We start from the raw sequence: 23,366 nt of genomic DNA, 5'->3' as shown, positions 1-23,366 counted from the left end.
TAACATAATAGGACAGGGCAGGAAAGATTTTAAACTAAAAGAGAAGAAATTTATATTACAAGTTAGGGAGAAATTGTTTACTCAGATGGCGGTGAGGCACTGGCACTGCTGCCCAGAGAGCTGTGGTTGCCCCATCCCTGGAAGCATTCAAAGTCAGGCTGGATGGGGCTCTGGGCAGTTTGATTTAGTGTTTGACAACCCAGCCAACAGAAGTAAGGTTGGAACTAGATTATCTGCCTTCCAATACAAACCATTCTATGATTAAGATGAGAAAGCTGATATCATATGAATAGATGAACCGAGAGAGTTGAGGACACGACTCCCAAATTGGTACCCCAGAAATGTGCAAGCATTGGTATGAACACAGAGTGCAAGCAACTCTTTGCTTTCATAACTGAAGTATGATTTCTTAAGTGAAGGGTCACTAAACTTGCTTATTTTTGCTCTCTTTTATCCTATCCACAAACTACATATTCTTGTGAGGAAGTCAACTATAGTATCATTATTATTATGCGAACTACCACCTAGAAGACTCAGCAAGAGGCCTTGCATGTGTCTTTACATAAAGATGTCCCCTGTCACACAGACTTCTATTAAGGACAGTAAGGCACTCAGGAATCCTTCTGGCAATATAACCACAGAGACAGAGATTAACCAGAACTCATCTGATGAAGCATTATTTCAAAAAAACCACAATTTTAATTAAAAGCTGGTATACTTCACAGTTTTGCACAGTGCTCTCGTATCTGGTTCCTCTCTGTGGTCATTAAAATTACAGCTACTCCTTCCCTCCAATTTAATTAAATGTTAACTGACATAATCAACTCCTCTTATATTATTGTGTTTTGTTTTTTTAAACAGTGAGAACTCAAATGTTATTTACTATTTGCCAGATTCACTGGTGGCTAAATACAATAGTGCCAATTAGACGTCTCAGAGTTAACCTGATTAATTAATTTGCCTCCTTTAGAAAATTGCCTTCCAATTTGACAGAAGATCAAATCACAGCAGAAAGGGTCTCTGCTCAGAAGGGGCAAGTGCATTGTTGATGTGTCAAATGAAGCTGGTTGTGTTTTCATCTAAAGAGCAGTGGCTGCATGAATAGCCTGTTCTAGGACGTAGGGTCTGCAACACTACTTTCCATTTTGCTAAATTGCTGTGGACTACATGGCTTCACTCCAAGAACTGACAGAGAGCTACAGGTCTGCAGCAGACTTCCCTTGGGTGTGCAATTGTTCAGCTCCTTTATTTCCCAGGGCACAGTGAGAAGAGGGAATTATCCTCAGAGCCATGACTTCAGTAGAGTTCAGATCACGCTGCTGCTTTTCAGTTAAACTTGATGTCTCTACTGAAAAACCTTTAACTGTTCAGAGTAGTTTCTCCTATTAACCAACACAGGCAGACCAGTCTTTAAAAACAAGTTAGGTATTATTTGCTGACTTCAATAAAGTGTTATGAGATACATCCTGAAATGAGGGCAGAAAAACAGAGCAGATCTGAATCACAGCAAGGACTCACACAGACTACTCTTGTCTCTGACAACAGCCACAGACTCCTAGAAAACAGCAAAGGAGCAAGGAAAGTGAACATGGTCCACTCCCAAAACAACAGGAAGTCTCTAGTTATTAGAAAGCTGGAATCTTATTGAGCCAGCCATAGCTTCTACATATCTAATAGCAACCAATGGATTTATTTTTCATGAGCGTGCCCAGCACAGCATGAACCTGTGCAGTCCTTAGTTTCCTAAAGAGTCCTTCGACAAAGACTGAGATGTGCTTCTGAGAGCATCATTGCTCTGAGGGATTCTGGACAGACAGACAGACTTGGCTAACAGCAATGGTTTGATTGTTTGTTTTTCTACATTGCACAACTGAGACTTTGACATACCAAATCCAAACACTACCTTATTTTGGTACAGCTGAAGTCCAATCATACTTCAGGAAGGTGGATTAAGTTTTCTGCAGAACCAGGAGAGAGACCAAAGATACCCTAGAAAGCCATATAAATAATCTAAACTGTGAAGCCCCTCTTAAAGATCCTTTTCACTTTCCCTAAAGAAGCTTAGCTATCAGGGACTATGACAAGTGTGCTTGTGGCTCAAGGATACATCCAGCGTCTCCAGAGTCACAGGAACTGGTCCACCCATTCCAGGCTCTGGTTTTCCACTTAAAGTACACTGGCACACCAACCTGTATACTACCTCAAGCAGCAGATACTGTGAACTGCCTCATTTAACTTCCATGAGGAAAGTCATTCAGGCCATCCAGCTAGACTAAGAAGCAATTTATGAACCTCCCAGGGCTTGGCTCAGTGAAACCGCTCCCAGGCTCATGTTTATGATGCCCATGAAATAGGAAGAGTGAATGAGATACTTTCCCAAAGCAAACTTCTCTCTTTAATTTCATCCTCCTCTTTCTAAAGCTCCTCTGCTCTTGTTGCCTGGCATCCCTCCAAACACTCATTCCTGTGCCTGTTCGTCACACACCAGTGAGCTTAATGGTGTTTTTAAAGAGGTTAATTAAATACTGATTCTAAGGTTTGCAGTATACAGCTACTTGTCCAAAAGAAAGCTAATTTATGTGTTTATATCCTTAAAATATCTTTTTTTTTTTAATTCCCTCTCTCTTGCTTCTAGATTTGTACCTTTGTGGATTCATGTGAATTACTCTCCAGGGCCAGGAATACCATCTTTGGTTGACTTGATTGATCTATATGAGAGCTCAGAACACCATCATGGTAAAGCTATATTTCTTGCAGTAAGTTAATAGGAAAATTGAAATAACTAATAATAAGAGAGAGGAGGCTTTCATTTTTTGAAACAGCTCTTAATCTACATGCTAGACCCTGGACTGAATTACTCATCCTGCATAGCTAGTAAATCCAGCTTGATAGCATTTACAGAGATTGTGTTTTGTAACTGAAAGTAGGATTTAGCTGGGGAAGCTAAATATACAACCGTATATTTACATATCTCCTCCCGCCCCTGATGCTCTACAGTTACAGCTCCTACATCTCTCTCAAAGTGCAGAAGGCTGTATAGATGTTCATTATGGTTATTACCTACTTCACATCTTTATTCCATATGCATTTTACAGTGCAGTCTCTCATTCAGCAAGTTACATAAGCATACGCTTAACATTAGGCTTGTTAAGTGCTTTTCTAAATAGAAATAACCATTAAATCCAGTTGATGCTTTTACCTAAAATGTGTGCCTTAGTATAGACAGAGGTAAGGCCTTCCCTACCCAGCAGCTTTAGTACTTTAAGGCAGGAAATATGCTTGATACTGGTCTTTCTGGGCATAGAATAGTTTCAGTCAAAGATAAATTTTAAAACGAAATGCCTTCTTCACACAGACACACAGGAAAGAAACTATGGTGGCTCAAAAATTCTGGAATAGACACTTCAATTGTTGCAGATGTTTACCTTAATTCCCACCTAAAGGAGCTGAGGTTTGCTCTGGGATAAATGGAGGATGATTTGGTTCATAGCAAAAAATGATCGCTACTTTGAAGGGCTTTTCCAAGCACTCAGCTTAGGGCCTCTGCTGCAACTTCTGGGATGGTAGGATGGATGAGTCCAGCCCTGAATGTACCAACACAAGGACAGTCATGTCATGTGCTTTTCAGATGAAGTTAAAAACAATTCCCATATCTCAGTTTTATTTATTTTTTCAGTGAATTGGAGGTAACAGTTTCTTACTTCAGAAATGTGGCATTTAAATCAGCACTTCAGAATTGAAACTGGATCCAATTCTAAAATAAAAGAACAAAACCACTACCTTCATGTTGATCTGAAAGGAGCCAAGTTATTCCTGTTTACACAGCCTTCAGCCAATGGTTCCTCATTTAGAGCCAAGCACTCCAACTTTGTTTACATCTGCACAGGTGAGCACATAGATCCTCAAACGCATACAGAAAACTTTCTGAGAAAATAACATGCTTTATCAGGAAGCAAGAGACAACAACTGTGCCCAATTAAGCACCGGTTCTAACAAAGGTCTGATTTCATCAAAGGTGTCAGAATGTGCATGATTTTCATTTTGACAATCATTAGCTTCCTATGGAGCAAGTAGACACAGCATTTCCTGGCAGCAAGTTCATTAACTGGAGGCTGTGCTTTATCTGCCTTCCTCCAGCTCCTCTTTGCTTCTGGGCTCCAGGTACTTGAGGGTCACACTGTCTGAGGACTTAACAAATAAGAACAGCAAAAGACAAAATCCACAGCAAGCACTATTAATAATCCACCTGTCCATCGTGCCAGCTAAGAATTGGAGGAAGATCCTCTTTCTTCTTGATAGATAAGCAAGAGGAAAAGGCCTGTCTGAAATGATTAAAGGAAGTAGTATGTAACAAGGCTTCCTCATACTGAGTGACAGGGAAGAGGCTGGTCACTGATATTTAAAACACACATTATCATTCCATCTTCCTGTCATTCTGCTCCGCAAGCTGTTCAGATTTGTCAGTGCCAGTAAGATGGTTGCTAAAAGCAGCTGAGCAAACAAAGAAAAGTCTGACCAGAATCTGGATTAAAAAAAAAACCAAAACACCCTGATTCTGAATTCTTCTGCCCTCCCCCTGCCCCCCATCCCTCCCCCGGATCCTTGAGCACCAAAGGGCTGAGCCACAGGACACACTCCTCAGTTACTGACACAGTGCTCAAGCACCACTCTCTCTGCCTACCTGGGGTACAGCACATCCCAGATGCAAAATTAACACCAACCCATGGGAATCTTAAATGTTTCCTCCTCCTCTGCAGAAAGGATGCTTGAACTGAAGGCCACTACAGAGGCAGCAAGCCCACCCCTACTTGGGGCCATGCATCTCCCAGCTCTGCAGAAGGCTTATTCAAGGAGCATTTTTTCCTCTGAAGAGGTGGGGAGGTGAGAATCCAGCAGAATAGGAGACATTTTGGGATTTGAACAAATCTGGACTCATGCTTACATTTTACTTGCAGCGTAAGTGATCATAAGGGCACTGAGAGCAGTGTGTGACGTATTAGAAATGGGCGAGTTTGGTCTTTCATTGTGACATAAGCAGAGATTCACAGTAGGCAGATGAAGTATTAATTTGTTCTCTATAAAAGATTATCTTCAAAACTTTAGTATCAGGCTGGCTATGGAAAAAGTTGGAGTTTACCGACCAGTTGCATCTGATAGCAAAGCAATTGTAAACCAAATAGATCTGCATGACTCCCTGAGCTTGAAGCTTTTAAATTCTAACCTTATTATTTCTAACCATCTATTTCAGACTGTTTGTCCCCAGGATGAGCCAATTCAGGTAAGATAAGCCAAAGCAAAGAAGTCAGAATTCTCAATGAATGTGTATTTTGAAATGTATTCTATAGCTGAGTACTTCCTCTATCAAATATGCTATTGTGTTCCTTTTTTCTGTTTAAGTTTCCATGGAAATATACAGGAGGCATTACTTCCAGAGCAACCCATGATATCAATTCTGACCATTTATAGAGATTGGAAGTGTTAAGTTATAGTACTTGGCAGCTCACATCAACTTCAATTTAATGTGCTCCCTAGCTCAGGCACTAATGAATTAAGTTACATATGTACCACAACACTAAGTCTGGAATCTTGGTTGTAGACGAAGATGCCTCTCAAAGAAAAGAAATGCCAATAGGCTTTTTGAATCCCCAAAAGGCACTGCTACACAAAAGCAACTGTATGCTTATAAACCCATCCTTAACAATGAAAGTGCTTATGACTCCCTTGATTTCAAGGGAAGTGCATAAAAACATTAAGGTGAAATGAATGTGAACAAGGCAAAGCTGAAGCTTCCTTTTAAGGCCTGTTTTCATGATCCATTATTCTGCATGTATATATGGAGGGTCTTGACATTTGTCAAACAGCTGCCAACCACATCACACTCAGTTTATAAAGATGAATGATAATATTCCTCAGTAATAATAACCAGCAGCCCAAATTAGAACTGTGAGAATAAAACAATCTTTTGATTTTGACAAAACACACTGGAATGGAAAAAACTCTTTTGGAAGTAGATTCAACACTTTGGAGTTCAGAGAGCTACCTTGTTTAATGCCAATGTTCTAATCACAGGAGAACTCATTCTTCTGCACTCAAAAAAATAAAGCTAAGAAAAGCAGCAAAAGTTATTATCTATGCTTATTGGATTGCCATCAAAAGTGATTTCCGCAACATCAAGCCATGTTAAAACCTATTTTACCTTATTAATAGCCAGGTGTAATTCTTTTTAAAAGAAGAGATAAAGTAGTATCTTATTAGTTGAGCTTTATGTTCAAGTGTCATCATAACCATTAAGCTGTCTCTTTGTTACATTTTGAAGATTTAAATAAGAAACAAACAATCTATACAATTCCCTTCAGAGTAGCTTAATTTCTCCCCAAGCTTTTCCTATTATGTTATAAACTAACAAGAGAAAAATAGAGAGCAAAAGGAGTAGCCTCATAGATAACACCATAACCTTACAAAGGCACACACACAGCCACTTCCTCTGCACCAAGCCTTAGCAGCATGTGTTAAACACGCAGCACCTCAGACATGAAAACCCAGAGAAAATAAATGGCTTATTTAAAAAGATGATCCTTCTGGTTATGCAAAGGAAACAACAAAAATTGTTTATTACACTGACAGCAAGAGGGGAGAGGGATTCACTTAATACTTCCTATTACAGAGCCCTCACACCCCAAATAAACACATGTCTATCAACTGATAGGGAAGAATATGCACTTCAGTATTTTCAACACACACCAATGAGCAAGTTAACACCTTGGTCTGTGCTCAGATCCACCTTCACTTTATTCTGTGATATTGAGCCCAACACTTGTGTGGAGCTAATGTTTATTATCAGTTATGTAGATCTGTGTATGATTCCTTAGAGAGACAACCTCAGTTATCTCAGATCCTATAATTGTGTACTGTAAGTCAAAAAATATAAGCAGACAGTTGAAAAGACAGATCACAAGAATTAATTCATTATCATTTTCACATGATTAAAACAAAATGATACAAGAATTTAGATAATAGAAGAGGAAAGAATCAAGTCTGCACCTGTTATGTGAAAGACTATTCTATCATGTCTGCTTTTTAACGATGTTACTTCCACATACACACTGCGCAGATAATGCACACCTTTTGTGCACTGAAACAAAGCCTTGTCACTTAAAATAATAAGGATTCGTTAACAATGGTAGAAGACTAATAAACTGCAAGCCCTGGTAGAAGACTGACCAACTAAATCCTCATTAATTTCCTTTACTAACATTTGTTACTATTCACTCACACTTCTCCATTTTTATATTTGGAGTAGAAAAAAGGACTTCAGGTTTGCTTGATGCTAATAAGTAGCTTTACACAATCCTACTATCTCCTCCATTTCCGTGATTGATCATCAGCTCATCTTCCTCAAGACATGAAAGAGCATTTCTTAGCAGCTCAATCTGGCTTTGATCAGTAGAGTTTGTCACTTAACTGGACAGAGGAAGTCAGCAGTATACAAAAGGTTTCCATAATGGTAAATACGAGTCCTTCTCTGCTGAATTTAGTAAAAGTGCCATCCGTCTACCCAAAACCAGAGTTCTATGTTTCTTTTGTTTCGTACACATCTGATTAAAGCAGATTTGATTCATGTTCTCCCAAATGAAAATACTCTCACTATTCCATCTTAACACTAAATACTTAAAGTTCTTAAGTTGACTTCCAAAATGACTTCAGAGGAGTGGAAGAATATAAAACTGGGTTTATAGTGTCAGGCTGAAAGCCTTCCCCTTCATCTTGAAGATTCACAGATGCACAGTTTATCCACAAATTGTGACTTAATAGCTTAATCCACTTGTATTTCAGTACTCTTCATTACAAAAAAAAAACCCACACTCCTTTTTCTCTCCTCCTCCCTCGCTCTCCTGGCATCTTGTACATACATGATTTTTATAGCATATTTTGCATAGTAAGTCTACAGCTGTAGCTAATGCTACAGCTATCTAGAGGAGAAAAAACGAGAGAGAGAGAGAGACTTCTTTCCAACTTTAGATTACCCTGGGGTAACAAAACTTTTTACTGCTTATGGTGAATACACTTTTGATGCTAGCGTTAAAAGGACTGGTCTAGTATTACCTATGGAGTTTGATGGGCCCTGCATGCGTCAGGGGGGTTGGAGATTGATGATCCTTGAAGTCCCTTCCAACCCAAGTCACTCTATGATTCTATAACTCAATCAAGGAAGAATTAGGTCTTGAGAAAAAAATCATTAGATTTGCCTGGAATCTGTACTTAAATCACTTTGAAAGTAATGCCTGCTATTTATTTCTCTGAAAGTTATAACACAAAGAACACAATTAACAATTTTTCAACAGTTTTTCACCACTATTAGCTACTCATTTTCACCTGCAATGAGCAAGATCCTGCATGCCATACTCTTAAAAACCTGTACCAGTGAAAGCAACCAACAGTTGAGACTGCTGAAACATACCACCCACCTCCTCACATCCACTGTTTGGTCAGTAGTGTTGCAATGGCATTGGTTTTATTTTTTTTATTTTTTATTTTTTTTTTTGCTACCAGTAGAAGTGGAATAGCTCAACAGTTGCATTACCTAAGGAAAACCATCTTTCCTTAAATAATACCTATGAAAAAACTCAAGATACATATTCCTATGATAGGGTCATAGGTCTTCCAATGCAATGACCTTTTCTGATATTCAAGTTTCATCTTTCATTGCTTGGCTTCCTCTTTCTGGTATCCACTGGTATTGCAATGAACATCATGTATTTAGAAACTCTTCTAACCACCTCTCCCAATCACCCCCCTTTTATCTATTTTTCCTACTTTGTAAAAGATGTGGTATTTCTGAATGACATTTAGATTGACACCTGGTACCTCTACCCACAATCACACTGAGAATGTAAAAAAAACAAACCACTACCTCAGAGAACATGTGTCTACAAGGTCAGCAGCAGGGGAGTTTGAGCATTTCCCAATTTTCGGAGATATAAAGAAGGAATAATCTTTAAGTTGCAGTAATAAGGTACATTTTTTAATGCCAGGATGTTATAACCATTTAATTAAGATAATGATGGGGCACTAAAAAAAAAAATGAACAGAAGTTGCTTACTATACATCATCTCAAAAAATTCCCTCTCTGACCCTTGAACCAACAGGTCATATCATATGTAATTAATTCAGCTAAGCAGCTCTAGGGCACACTTGAACTTCAACCCAGAGCACAAGGGAGTAGAGATAGCTAGCAACTCTGGGGAAGAAAAAATAATAAAAGAAACAGAAGGAAGGAAAAGAAAATTAAGATGTATGAGTTCAGTTACAGGCTGGCGTCAGTCTCAGAAGATGGGCTGCTCACCTGTATTAAGACTTAAGGAGAATGGGAGAGTAGGGAAACAGAAGTGGTTATTAAAAATGAATTATGCTAGAAAAGAAATGCCTGCAGGTTCCCCTACCAACTGAATCTGTTACATCAGACTGGGAGCTTGCAAAGAAGTCTCCAACTTTACTGTATGTACACACTTTTGGCATCAGCAAGCAAGTTATTAGAATTCTTTCTCCAGCATGGCACAAGCAGGAATCTGCTGAAACTAAGTCCGTAATTCCATTACACTAGCAATAATTACAGAAATGCTGGTTTCTGTTAGGTTTGGAAAACTATGGCTGTCAAGTTGTTCTTAAAGAGACTACTTGAGAGAAGATTGACTTTCAATGACATGTTTTTGTGGCTTTGTAAACTGTGAGTAGAGTTATCCAAATTATCTAGAAGTGAAAAAACCACTACAAAAAAACCCACCACTACAACCACCACAACAAAAAAATACAACCAAGAACAAATGCCTCTTTACTGATTTTTACAGTGGCAGCAAGCACACACTGAACTTAATGCCTGCTTCAAGTCAAGCCACAAGGCAATAACCTCAGCTCCAGATTGTATATTCCATTTACAGGTTTTGTAGGACCGATACAAGAGATATGGACAACGTGAAGCTGCCTCTATGTATATTTTCCCTTAAAGGCTCTCAAAGGGAAAAGATGCTTATCTACCACTGACAGTGAAACAGGTCTTTACCGCAACCCTATGTCAGACACGTGGGGGCCGTACAAGAATGTTGGATAACTTCTCATCACAAACCTCCATGCTCTATTTCGTAAAGCATGAGTAGATCAAAATAACAAAAAGAGAAGTAATCCAATACCAGCCAACAGCAGGTGTCCCAGTCTCCGGCCTTCCTAAGCAGAAGGAATGAATGACAGGCTGAAAGACAGTAACAAGAAAAAGCAAGCTTGTGGATAAAATGGGACTGTGTTAATTCAAAACAAATTTAGGATAGGAAACCTCAGTGATATCCAGAAAAGCTGTCAGGTTATACACAAATATCACTGCAATCCTTTCTTCTTTTTTCCTTTCCTTTGTGTTATCTACGTTCCAAGGTACTTACTTTGCTATTTGTGAAAGTGTTTGAACTACGTTAATGAGCCAGATTTTGGCAAATTTAGCACCAGCCAACTTTGCCAACTTTATTAGCTTTCTGAAACAGAGGTATGTTTTTATATTACATATATGATAAAAATGCATTAACTACATCATCTTAAAAAAACATCAGTGAAGTATTTAGAACTTGCTTGAATTGTGCAGAAAAAACAAAACAATATTTGCAGAAAGCTCAGCAACTTTATTCCAGGCCAAGACAAATTAAGACTTTGAATACACCAACACATTCAAAAAAAATTCCTAATCCTTAGGCTTTTTTTTTTAAAAAAAAAACAAACAAACAAAAGCTTCTCCATCATCAGGAAGGTTCAGGATTTGTAGTACCAGTATGGTGTAGTTCCAGCCCCAGAACTAATCCATGCTCCTGCCCAGGTGGGTGGCTTTCAACCCAAGGCTTGCCAGCAACAAACACTATGCACTGGGGATCATTAACAGGTGAATCTGTGCCTGTGAAAGGAAACTCGTCTCCTTTCCTGCAGTGCTGCCTCTGCACATGAGCTTGTTTTTTTACAACCTAATCATGTTTATAAGGTTAAAACACATATCCTGGAGAGTTCTCCAACTTTCATAGCAAGTTCTTGTGCTAAACTGTATCAAACACACAGCCAACCAAATCAAATTAGGCAGAACTACTGTTTAGTGTTTTCTGAACTGTTTCCATGCCATTTTCTGTCTTTTGCCACAGCTGTTGTATACAGATCATCCAACCAGATCTAGTACTTTAGTTTTCAAATTACTTATTGATTCATACAAAAGGAAGAGAATGCAAGGAACAGAAATCTTAAAAATATCTTCCAGTCCCAAAAATGTCACAAATTTTTTTATTGGATAATAGAGAAGAGCAAGTGATGTTGTGACACTCCTTTGACTGTGTTTTTAGGAAGATACTTGAGTGAGATTCTACTCAAAAACGCTGAAACTTGATGTTTTCAGCTAGCTAGCTCAGGTGCTTTATTTTCTGAGACCTCTTTTCTTGCTTCCCGGTTTTTAAACTAAACTAAGAACATTTTGGTCAAAGTGAGATCATCTGAAGTTTTAACTCTAAGCATTTGCTCAGTAGAAATACCTACAGGCAAAAAGGAGATTGGATGGTTGAGGCCAGATGCCAGAGCTGTGAGGAAGACTCTTGTAGAAAGCAGGGAAGATGTTTCACTTGACACAGAGCTAGAGTCACACAGACAGGGATTTCTGTACAATTACTGACCAATGTCAACCCCACTGTCATGTAGTCCTGAGCTCCCCACCCAATACTCAAGTTAATAAAAGAAATAACAAAACATCTGAAGTCTTCTTGACAAATATCAATGCTTCCACAGAAAATAAATAGCCCTGAAAATCTTAAGTGTTGGTTACAGCATAACAAAGGGAAATTACACAGAAACATAAGCATATATAGAAATAAAAGTAAGATTCATCATCCTTGCTCTGACCCTATAAAACCTCAAAGAGATCACTGTCTTCTCATTTCTGGCCCTCAAGTAAAAAGCACTTGAAATTCACTGAATTTCAAGCGCTGAATTTTTCCTAAAGAAAATATTATGAAATAATCATCTAGAAGATACTCTCATAGACTGCTAATAAATTTCAACAAGCTTTTTATATTAAATTCATTGTTAATTTAGCAATAGATGCACTCTGTATTTTCACAAGAAAATATAAGTGAGACATGAACGTGAGTAATGTTTGTTATGAAATCATTCATACCATTGGGAAAGAACATGAAGAATAAGACTGAAACAGTCTTATAATGTCTTATTAAAATAAAAATGATCATTAATAATGTCTTGAAACCCAATGAGGAGATATTTACCCTCATATGGTAGCTTCCTAAGCTCCTGCATGAAGTCTTTCAGGACCAACATTGTTCTCCTGCAACTGAAAGAACTCAGTGCTGAAAATATAGACCTAGGAAATCTTACATGTTAAAGAAGCACCTCCCAACTGATCTATCTCAAGAGCATCCGAATTCACATTTGTTATAGTTCACTTTTTCATCATCACATCCTTCCTGACCAGGGGGTCAAAATATACAAGCAGAGCTTGAGTAGGACAGAACAGTGATATAGCTGAGTTATTTGCTCTTAGGGCTGCATCTCCAAGAGAGCAGAGCCCAGCACATATCCCTTCTTGTCCACATCTTTCCAGATGCACCTGCACCAACAGAACATCAGTGTCTCATATCTGAGACCCCAGAAGCTGAAGAAAATTCTTCGGTCTGAATACTTCTTTATGCTTTCAGTTTTCAGTTTCTTGATCTTAACTGTGACTTTTACTTCATCTGTTAAGGGTCATCCCTCCAACAAGGTTATGTCACAAAACATTGCCTCTATACAGCGCTAAGCTTATCTGGAATGATCTGAGAGAATGGTTAAGCATACAAGGGACCTCCATAGACCAATTTGGTCCAACTCACCTCTTCAAGCAGGGCTATCTACAACAGGTTGCCCAGTACCACTGGAACATCTCCAAGCGGGAAGAGATACCAGCACCTAAACAGTTCGTGCAAAGCCACTACAGAAGTACTTCTACAGTTCATTTGGTAGCAAAATTCTAGGATTCACCATGATTTTCCCTGTTTCCATGTTTTTAGTCATGAGAGAACAGGAAGACAAAATATCAATATATCGTCTTGTACTAAAAGGAAATAACAGCCCAGAGAGCAGAGGTTCAGATCCTGCTAAATTCCACAGGGTATGATACAGATTTCTTTAGAGACTAGCACCACATGAAGGGGATTTTCCATTTGAATATGGATATTCCAGCTGCTTTGAAACACCAAGAGTTGCTCAGCACAGCAAAAGACCTCAAGCAGCATAGCAGTTGAAACCACCTCCAAAGCCCTTCAGATAATCAAAACAAAACTCTTGGACTGCTTAAGGGAGCTGTTTTGAAGATGATGACAAATAAAAAATTAACTCCAGTGGTTAAGTAGATTTGCAATTTGCAGTTCAGAGCGAGTGAGCTATCAGCAGAGCTTAATCCAAAGGTAAGCAAGTAGCAATTCTGCACTTCAATGTTCATTCCCCTTTGAATAGAAGGCATCAATTTAATGATGACTGGAAATGCCTGCACTGAAATCTGTTGAGGAGTCACTAATCTCCAGGTTTTGGAGGATTTCCATTGTAATACCTAAACTTCAATTATCATTACTCTTCACATTAAACTGTCAGAGTACAAACATGGTAGTGAACTACTGATCAGCTTGTATTTGATTTTTGATATTGATATATTCATATCTGAGTAATGTTAATGAATAATTGGCAGCTGGCAAAACAACATGGCAGCATGCTGGTCAGGCTCTGAGCACTTTGATCAAGCTGTAGGTATACCTGTTTGTTGCAAGAGAGTCGTGCTAGACAATCCTTAAGTGTCCCTTCCAACTCAGTTTATTCTAAAGACTAGTTAGATGCAGAAAACAAACAGTACAGAATTACTCTCTATTGGTTTGTCCCAGTATTTGAATACAAGTCACCAGAGACCAAAACACAGTGAGGCAGACAGGTTTCACAAATTTTGCCACATCCAGCTCAGCAGATCTTTTCAGTCATATTTCTGTTCATTTGATCAACTAACTGATTGGCCTTGCTTTCAAATAATCTCTGGTCATCAGGTGGATACTCTTCAATTGTCTTCTAGTGGCTTTGGGAAGAGAACATTTCTATATATAGAACATTTAAAAACACTTTTTGTTAAAGGATTTCAGGAGTAATCCATTAATTCTAGTTTGTCTAGCTGCTTATCTGTTAAACATGACATAGGATTAAATTTAATTTACGGTTTATCCATCCCTAACATTCCCCAAACCACTGACAACTAGCAGCAAAAGGAGAGGTGTGGAAGGGAAAAGACTTCTCATAAAGCATCTCCAAGAAAATAAGAATCTGTTGTACTAAGTTGCTCAAGACCAGGTCATGCTAAGATCCCAATCAGTTAGTTGATCAAATGAACAGCTTATTAAAGATCTGAGTTCTGAATGTGGAGTTCCTGCAGTCCAGGTACTCCTAAACTTCCAGCTGATCCAATGTGTTTTATTTTTAATAGTACTTTGCACACAGCTTATAAAAATATCAATGACCTTCAGACCTCTCCCCCCCATTTTAAAATCAGTTTCTTCTGGAAAAGCAGACTTATTGGAGAAATAAGTGCTTTACTTGCATTTAAACCATGTAAAATACAGATTGACTGTGCTTTTAGATACTTCCAAAGTAATTACAGCACAGGATAAAGCACTGGATTCATTAAGAAGCTCTGAAACAATTTTAATGTACTATTAAATAAAAGGAGAAGAAAAGAATGGGAAGCTATAAACTGAACCTTATTACTTGCCTCCTTTGTTGAAGAAACTTCTCCTACCAACAGCTTTTGTTAGTCAACAAAGATCCCTGATAAAGGACAGCATAAGATGCCTAATATAAGAATAGATAAAATGCTGGTCTGAGAATTTGGGAGGTTTGCATGCAGTGTCTGGCTTGCAACAGGTTTCCTGCCAATAGTAGCCTGTCTGGATTGATCAGCATCCGATTCTACTTACCTAGTGACTAAAACAGTAGGACACTCACCTTCCTCAACTACCAAGACAGTAAGATTCTGCTATTTGAAGACAAATAACAGTGCAAAATACTTCAGAGGGTTCAAAATAGCCATACCATAAATAGGTCAAAGTCAGAAATAGAGATGAATATAGAAGGAAGTATTCAGATAATGAAAGCTCTACCCAAAACTAACTGAGTTGATGAAGAGATTCTCAGGTGCTCAAACACAGCATATTTTATACTAGACTGGGTAATGTAGCTGGAAAAGCTGCTGAAGCATCTATAGCTGTAGAGTTGATGCTAGCTAATGCCTGAATGAGCACATCTGTCTGAGATGGCTACAAGGACCACAGGTTTACTCTGGAAATTCACATACAGTTTATTTCTAAAACTAAAAATAATTTCCTGAGAACAACATCGAAGCAAAATGAAGCAGGCTCTCTATTCCCTTACTTATAACATTCATCCTATGCCTTGGCAGTAAGGAAAGCAAAAGAAAGTCCCAGGTACCAGATTTAAAGCATGCCTTGAATGCTTATTTTGTCTGCTTTACACATTAATTTCCCAAGTGTTTCCTGACTCCTATTTGGTTAAAACATTAGGGTATCTAATTCTTATTTGCTACACAAATTGCTCATTTGCAATCAAATTTCCATCAGTATTTGCTATTTGATTATTGTGCTTAACACCACTTTTCACTTTGGTATTAACTAGAGAGACATTCTAAAAAGCGACAGAATGTTATACATTCAGACTACCGTGGCTCTGTTTTTCTAACAAATAAAATCTCTGTAAAGTCACTAGGTTATTCCAATTATCAAATCCCAGCATCCCAAAGGATTATCAAGCAACCAACTCAGGCTTACAGCTTCACTGCTTCCATTTTTGCAAATGCTAATCAAACACTACATGTAGTTCCAGCCTTTTTCTACAACTGGACTAAAGTCTTCTTCAACTCAAGTTCAAAGCTATATCATTCCCACAAAAAAAGACGTATATACATCTGGAGTCCATCCACACTTCTGAGAAACCTATGAACCAGAGTACTGTCTACACATTCTATTATTGGTCACTGTGATCATGTAAAGCTTTTTTGACTTCCCCTTGAGCTCTTCATAGTAGGGAGAGCTGGTCCACAATTCAGGTGTGCTCACATGCTGCAGTAGCACAAGCATGAAACTGGTGGTACTTTCCAGAGGCCAACCTGTATGTAAATGCGACCGAGTGTAATTCACAACACCAGGGCAGAAATTCTGAGGTCAGAAGATTCAAGTTTGTACGCATAAGTCTTATCTGACTTTTGGTCTTACCTTTGAGAGCAATATACTGCTCCTGGTTTATGAAAGAGCTTTAACAGAGCAGAGCTGTCTCTTATTAACAATAGAATCTGAAATAATTAATGAATCAATGATATAACCATATTCTTCAGTCACTACTAACCATAAGACAGGTTCAGTTAGTGAAACATACTCACAGCAAGACTTGGGCTTGTGATTTTCCTTACATTTCTCTGAATATTCCCAGATAACGATACTATCCTTTTGGTTAGAACTACTATTGCTTTAACATCTGAGTAACTTATTCTTTCTACTGCTACTTCTGTGATGCATGAAGCTTTCACCTTCCTTCTCATTCATTACAAAAACTGACTGCGAGACTACAGAAAATGTAGTTTAGTAGTAGGCATGCAATGGAGACTCAGATGGGCAGGAGTGAAAGAGTCAATTATATAGGGAAACAGGAAAATTACTGAACCACAGACAAGTTCGTATAACCTACCTCTACAAAAAAGTCAGCTAAAAACTAGTTTACAATCTTGTGAACAGATAAATGAATTCTAGTTTTATTAGTCATTTGGGCTGGCAGATTAAAAGCTACCTAAAGAATCAGCATCTGTGATAGTCAAATGACAAGCAAGTTACAAAACAACCTATCAAATTTGGTTTTTAATTTTATCTTTCAGTCTTGGATAATTCAAAGTTACAAAGATGAGATTCCTACCCAAGCAAATGGCATTCAGTGACCTGAAATAGTGGCTGTTGGAAAGAAAAGATTTGAGAAGTGTGTGATTCTACATATATCGAATTGAAAGTTTCCTGCAGCTATTAAATTCACAGCCAAGAGTTACTGAAAAATATGGCAGCCAGTGAAAAGATTTACAGTAAATTATCTGTATTTTGAATTAGAAACTTCTAGATACTTAATAGTAATTGCAAAAGTGTTATCTCTCAGTAAAATGCACATTAATCTTGTTCTTTCCCACTTAAAGAAAGATCGTTCCCTGGTTATTATTCAACTCTGCATTTCAGCAATTTTCAGTTCTATCTCCTCTGCTACCCTCTATTATTGCTGATACCAAGAGAAGTCAGTTGTCAGCTAGTTGTTTCTCTCCCATAGGTCTTACCAGTATTAGGATAGTCCCTACAGCCTGGGACCAAAGCATCCAGGCTGCTTGATATTTTAGGAACCTGCCACATCACTAGACTTACACTGTCTAAAGTGGTTGGAAGGGGACATAGTCAGAGAGACTCTGGATTGGTATCTCCAGGGGGTAATATGACTTTTCCACATGGAAACAACTGTGAAAGGCTGCCCTGGTGCTCACAGCTCTGCAAACTCTCTTTAGCCCTCATCCTGACAACGAGTGGATAGACAGCAGAAATAAGAGTCACAGCAGAGCCAGAAGCAACTGGAGGAACGCTCTTCTGATTTAATTAGTCTTTCTTCTCTGCTCAAGAAGTAGGTGTTGCATGTGCCAATAACTCTATATACTTATAAGCAGTATCCCTTTCACCTTGAACTGCAAAGCTCACAGCTGCCAGCTGCAGCTTCTGGTATCTTGAGTACATGTCTCCAGAGTTCATCAAACATTTTCATCTCTTAAATATAGAAAAACTGAGCAGCTACCCAAGGCACACAGTACAGCATGGAATCATGCGCTTGTCAAGGCCACATTTCAATCCCTGACTTCAAACTAATAGTGCTGCAAAGCAATAGAACTGCAACACCAGCTGGCTCAGTTCCAGGCTAATTTCTCATACAAATATCCATGTGACAGAAATTAGCTGCTACATTGGGCATTAATTGCTTCTTTCATTGGTTTGATGACCAAGAGCATGCCATAAACTCTGTGCCAGAAGTCCACCAATTAGGCTCTGGTAGAGTGAATGTCTTTGTTGCTGTATTTATGATCCATCCACTGTAGGTGCTTCAGATGCCAGCAAGTTTCTTCAGCACTCAGAGGAACCAAACAACAATCACAATATTCTGAAGGAAAGCACCTGGCAGTAAATTACCACTGGCTATTTACATTAAATTTTAGAAGATCAAATTGAAGATAGATTTTTTTTCCAGAGATTTGACAATTGAAATGCATTTAACCATTATATATTTATTAACAGGCAACAGCACAGTTGCCACTGAGAAGCTGGTTTTCTGACTTCTGAAAGCAAGCTGCAGATTCTGTGCTAATGTACTACTGAAAATATCATGAGATTAAACTCATTCCTTTGCAATTACAAGTAATGGTAAATGGCTAGCACTGCTTTGACTGCAGCTGCTTTAAAAGGGGAAAAGCAAAGAAAAAAATTCTATAATTGAAAAGACTGGAGTGGGAATAATTAGGCATCATGATTGTTAACCCTAATACACAGACCCATTTACAAGGCAATTTGCAAAGGAACAAGAATTCTGATATCCTTCGTCCTCTGTATCATCCTTTGTCTCTAGCTTTTGCTTTGTTTTTTTTTTTCCTTTCAAGATTTTAACTTCTTTAAAATACACCAGCCTCTCTTTGAAATATGAACTCTTTTCCACTTTAAAAATGGTTGAGATCCTTTTGCATACCATACATTCAGGAGTATTGCTGTCCTAATTAGCTCATGTTATGAACAGTCATTTTAGAGGCTTAAAAGTTATTGAAGAAAACATTCCCTTGTAAAGATTAACTGCTTTGCTCGTATTAATACCCAACAAAAAGAGACCAAAAACAAAGGTTATGGTTTGATGTGCAATTAACTGAATCAGAACTGATGGTACAGGGTAGGGTGGAAGAAAGCACTGTTTCCACACTTACTTTCACTCCCTCCAGTGCTGGGATATTTAAAAGTGTCTGCTAAGATTTCACTAAATTATTAAAAGCATAAAACATACAAAATCAAAGTAATACGGATTAATAGAGAAATAGTAATCAATATTTTATTACAGTTACTAATGAAATACTTACCAGACTCTCTTCCATACTCTAGAGTAATTAAAAAGATACAACTCTTACATTAACACCTGGGTTAACACATCATCTTCTATTTGTGCTTGTAGAAAAGTTAGCTATGTAAACTTATGCCATGAGAATCTTGTATGTTGTATCTAAGTTTTTTTGGTTTTTACAGCATATTATTTCCACTCCTGGAAAATCTAAAGAGTTGAGGGAATTGATCCTACGTAAATAAAAATGAATATGTGCGCAAGCATTGCAAAATATGGAGGGAAAATAAAATAAAATCCAATGCAAAGTTAACCTCATGATGTCTTGGACTGAACTGATCACTCTTTAATGACAACTATGAAAAATTGCCAGTGAATAATAGATCAGTAAATATAACTTTGACTATCTTAGAATGGATAAAACAAACAAACAACTGTTAGATGTTGATTAGATGCAAATGGGTGCAGAGACTCAGTAGTGAAGAAGCCTTCTACTGCACTGACCATGACCACCAGTAAGAGACGGGAGAAAAATGAGAGGAATATCTGTGCGATAGAACGCATCTTCAGTCACGCTGGGTTTGTTTAAGATATAACAGATACACACACCTTTTTATCTCACCATACTTAGAAATACACTTTGAGTAAGGGCACATATTTTAAACAGTGGAAAAAAGTTTAGACGTATTAGCCAAATGAAAATAACTCAAGAGCATGCATGTGGTTCTGCTTGTACAAATGGTTCCCACAAGCAAAATAAAACCAGACTCAGAGGGAGTAAGAATGCCCACAGCTAATCATCTTGAGACATCTCCAGACATGATTTAGGATGTTTTCTTACTATGAAAGGACTACCAAATACTTTGAATCAAACAACAGAGGATCTTGCAGGAGTCAAAGAATCGTTTGTCACAAACTCAAAACTACATATTTGTCTTTTCAAGGTGCATGAACTTTGAGTTCCTGCTTCTACAAGCCTGCAGATCTTGTTCAGAAACTCTGCAGAATCTGATTAGGAGTAATTTTAGAATTGGAATGAGAACTGAAAACATTTATCTAACAACTTAGATTCAAAACCTCAGCCAAAGAAGCAGCAAATACATTTTTGGAAACTAAAAGAATGAATCAACTTCAACAGGAAAAGGAGAAATAAAACACACACAAAAAAAATTTGAGAACTTATAGAGTACTCATGCCTCTAAAAGGGCTGTTTTGGTGTCACAGAAGTTATTTTTGGGGCCTACCAGCAGTTATTTACACACATGCTCATTTGGTCAGCGAAGTAAGATCCAAACTTCAACTCTCAGAAGATTATTATGCTTATTGCTGCTTTTAACCTCTATAGCTGTACCACATGAGGTTTGCACCTTTCACAGCTGCCTTTCCAATCTCTTTATTTTCAGATTTCAGTTTACTGATATAACACACACCTCGAACCTACAATGCACAGTAGACAGAACCATAAAAATACATATTAATAACGTTGGAGAATTTCCTCTGAAAACACCACCACCAATGGACAATATCTCAGACTATACCTCCAAACAGATTATTAATTTCTCAGTAGAATGCAAGAGCCCATAAACAAAGGAAAACATCTGCTCATAAAGCTGATAATGACTGTAGTGCAGACAACACTCGACCTGCTTTTTAAACCTCCTTTTAAAACACACATCCCTTACTACTAAAAATTCCCTCCTTACTGATCCTTCCCTTTCCATTCTTCTTTCTCTCCTCCTACTGCTCACTTCTAAAGAGAATTCTCCCTCCCCACTACCATTAAACATTTTCAATGACAAAATGTTCTTCCAGCTCTGCAACCATAGAGGCCGCAAGGGAGATTTTCACATCGTTTTTCAGTCTGTTCCACCCAAGAAAGTCAGAAGTAAACCGTGGTCCGATCAGGCAGAAATCAAAACTAAGCACACCACCATCTCCTACTCCCTTTATCCGCTAATCGCTCATTGACGCCGATTCAAGTTTCCTCCTTCACAGCTCATGTAGGAATTAGAAAAAAATAATCCTACCTCAGCCTCGCATTGCTTTCCTTGCCAGTTTTGTTGTTATTTCCTTCTTCTTGCTCTCTCACCTTGACATCAACAAAGTTACCAAGGCTGTAAACCAAAAGGACAAGACAACAGGTTTCATTTAACCTCCCTAATGTAAATATTTAGCACAAAGAACAATCTCTCCCTCACAGACCACTCCCCACCTAGATGACACGTCTACTGATTTCTAGGTCTTAAAGCTGGTATTTATGAAAGTAATTGCAGAGTCTTTAAGCCCCGTTGCAGGGACTCTTTGCAACACATCACAGGTGGAAAATAAATTAGAGGAGCAATCATTAACAGCTGTGTTGAAACGAAAGAAAAGCAGACTTCATTTTTCTGTTCTCAAATGGAAATACAAGAAAAATCTATCACAGAGACAGCCAGTGGAAAACATATTTATCAAGATTTGTATTGCTGTAAGTCCTTTCTAGACCAATAAACACACCCAGCTTCACTCAAAGACACTTAGACAGCAGTTGTTCTTACAGCAAGCTATAGGAGCTGGAATTCATTTTAAGCTCTTTAAATCCCCCTCTCAGCAGAGAATAAGAAAGGGGATGCACAAAGTCGATCACTACTCAAAAGGCCATCTTCCTCATGACCCCAGCTACTACAAACCCTCAGGGCAAAAGGAGAGGGGAAGTTATGAGCCCAGACTTGATTGTAAAAAAAAAAACAAACAACAAAAAAAAAAACTAGGACCACACAAGAAAAATAGCAAAGGGCTACCTGTGCTTTATCTACCCATGAGGGACAAACTCAAAAGCGTTAGCATGCACAGGCTGCCTTACAGCCTTCCCCTGCCCTCAAGACACACAAGCTCACCCATAACGACTCCCACTCACCTCACAGTTGTCTTTTTAGGCAAGAGAAACTTAGCGATGAGTTCCTGATGCTGTCTCCCACCAAGCCTAGGGCCACAATTACAAACCAAACGGCAGAATTTAAGTTTTCTCTGAGCACTCTTTAGACGGCCCACTTAATGAAATGCTAAGTGGTCACTGAAGCCTGCTGCAAGGAGCCCTTTTATAACCACAGAGCTCCAGGTGCCGTGGCATTACTAACAACTAGCGAGTACCACCTGTGATAAAATCCACACCTGAAGGCAACAATACATCAGCTCAGCTCTCACTCATTTTTCCTAACATGTTATGACCGTTTACAATTTGCAGATCTGTGCTTTAATTAGAAGAGTGAAAATGAAATGATATTTTAATGACTTAAGGCTTTTGAGAGATGAGAATCATAGTATCATGGAATCGTTAAGGTTGGAAAAGTCCATGAAGATCATCCAGCCCAACCACTGACCCCATGCCCACCCACTAACCGTGTTCCTCAATGCTGCACCCCCATCCACGGTTCTTGAACACCTCTGGAGATGGTGACTTTACCACCTCCCTAGACAACCTGTGCCACTGCCTCACTGCTCTTTGTGAGAAGTTTTGCCTGATATGCATTGTGAACAGCTCCTAAACATAAGAATATGAGATGATTAAATCAAATCTGAAGTCTGTTCTCTGGTCAGATATTTTGTTTGTTTGTTTTGGTTTTTGTGGTTGTTTTGTTTCAGAACAGCAAAAGCAAGGAAGGCATACTTTATTATCGTTTCTGGCACACATATATTTTAAATTCAAAAAGAAAAGAATAAATTAAGTGTAGAAATGACCAATAAGCTGCATAAAAGCCATTAGCTGCTGCCTACATTTAGCTGCACAGTAAAATGAAGAGACAGCTCCGGATATTAAGACATACTGTCTGAAACAGTATCGGTCCGTTTTCTCGTGGCTTCACTTCGTTTTCCACTAGGTGGCACTCTGGAAATATTTCTAAATTCTAGAATCCTTTCTGTTGCCTTTTAAAAAGCCAACAAATTAGCGATTTCCCTCAAAACTTCTATTGTTTACAGCCTACTGAAAACAGCAAGTGAATTATACAGAGTGGTACGGAAAATTAGCATTGTTAAATGTCTCACATATATCGCTAATAAAGTTTCATTATTTATACTGTCATCTTGAAAAGCACTTATTTCCTAATCAATCAATTCACAACTAAATAAACAGTCATATAAGCATACAGCATGAAAGCATAGCACTTCCAAAT

General features: G+C 38.3%; 1 long non-coding RNA gene across 1 annotated transcript in view; it reads right to left on the bottom strand.

The window, feature by feature from the left end:
- LOC109368842 overlaps window positions 1-22,251 on the bottom strand; it is a 23,001-nt gene extending 750 nt beyond the window's left edge. The window contains exons 1-2 of the long non-coding RNA XR_002117235.1: window positions 22,112-22,251; window positions 21,243-21,329 (exon numbers count right to left, since the gene is read on the bottom strand). This is a non-coding gene — a long non-coding RNA (uncharacterized LOC109368842). The remainder of the gene's footprint in view (window positions 1-21,242; window positions 21,330-22,111) is intronic.
- Between the last annotated feature and the right edge of the window lie 1,115 nt (window positions 22,252-23,366).

Source organism: Meleagris gallopavo, chromosome 8 (genome assembly GCF_000146605.3).
Source record: "Meleagris gallopavo isolate NT-WF06-2002-E0010 breed Aviagen turkey brand Nicholas breeding stock chromosome 8, Turkey_5.1, whole genome shotgun sequence".
In the NCBI taxonomy this organism is placed as follows: Eukaryota; Metazoa; Chordata; class Aves; order Galliformes; family Phasianidae; genus Meleagris; species Meleagris gallopavo.
This window is presented reverse-complemented; position numbering and strand designations above follow the sequence as displayed.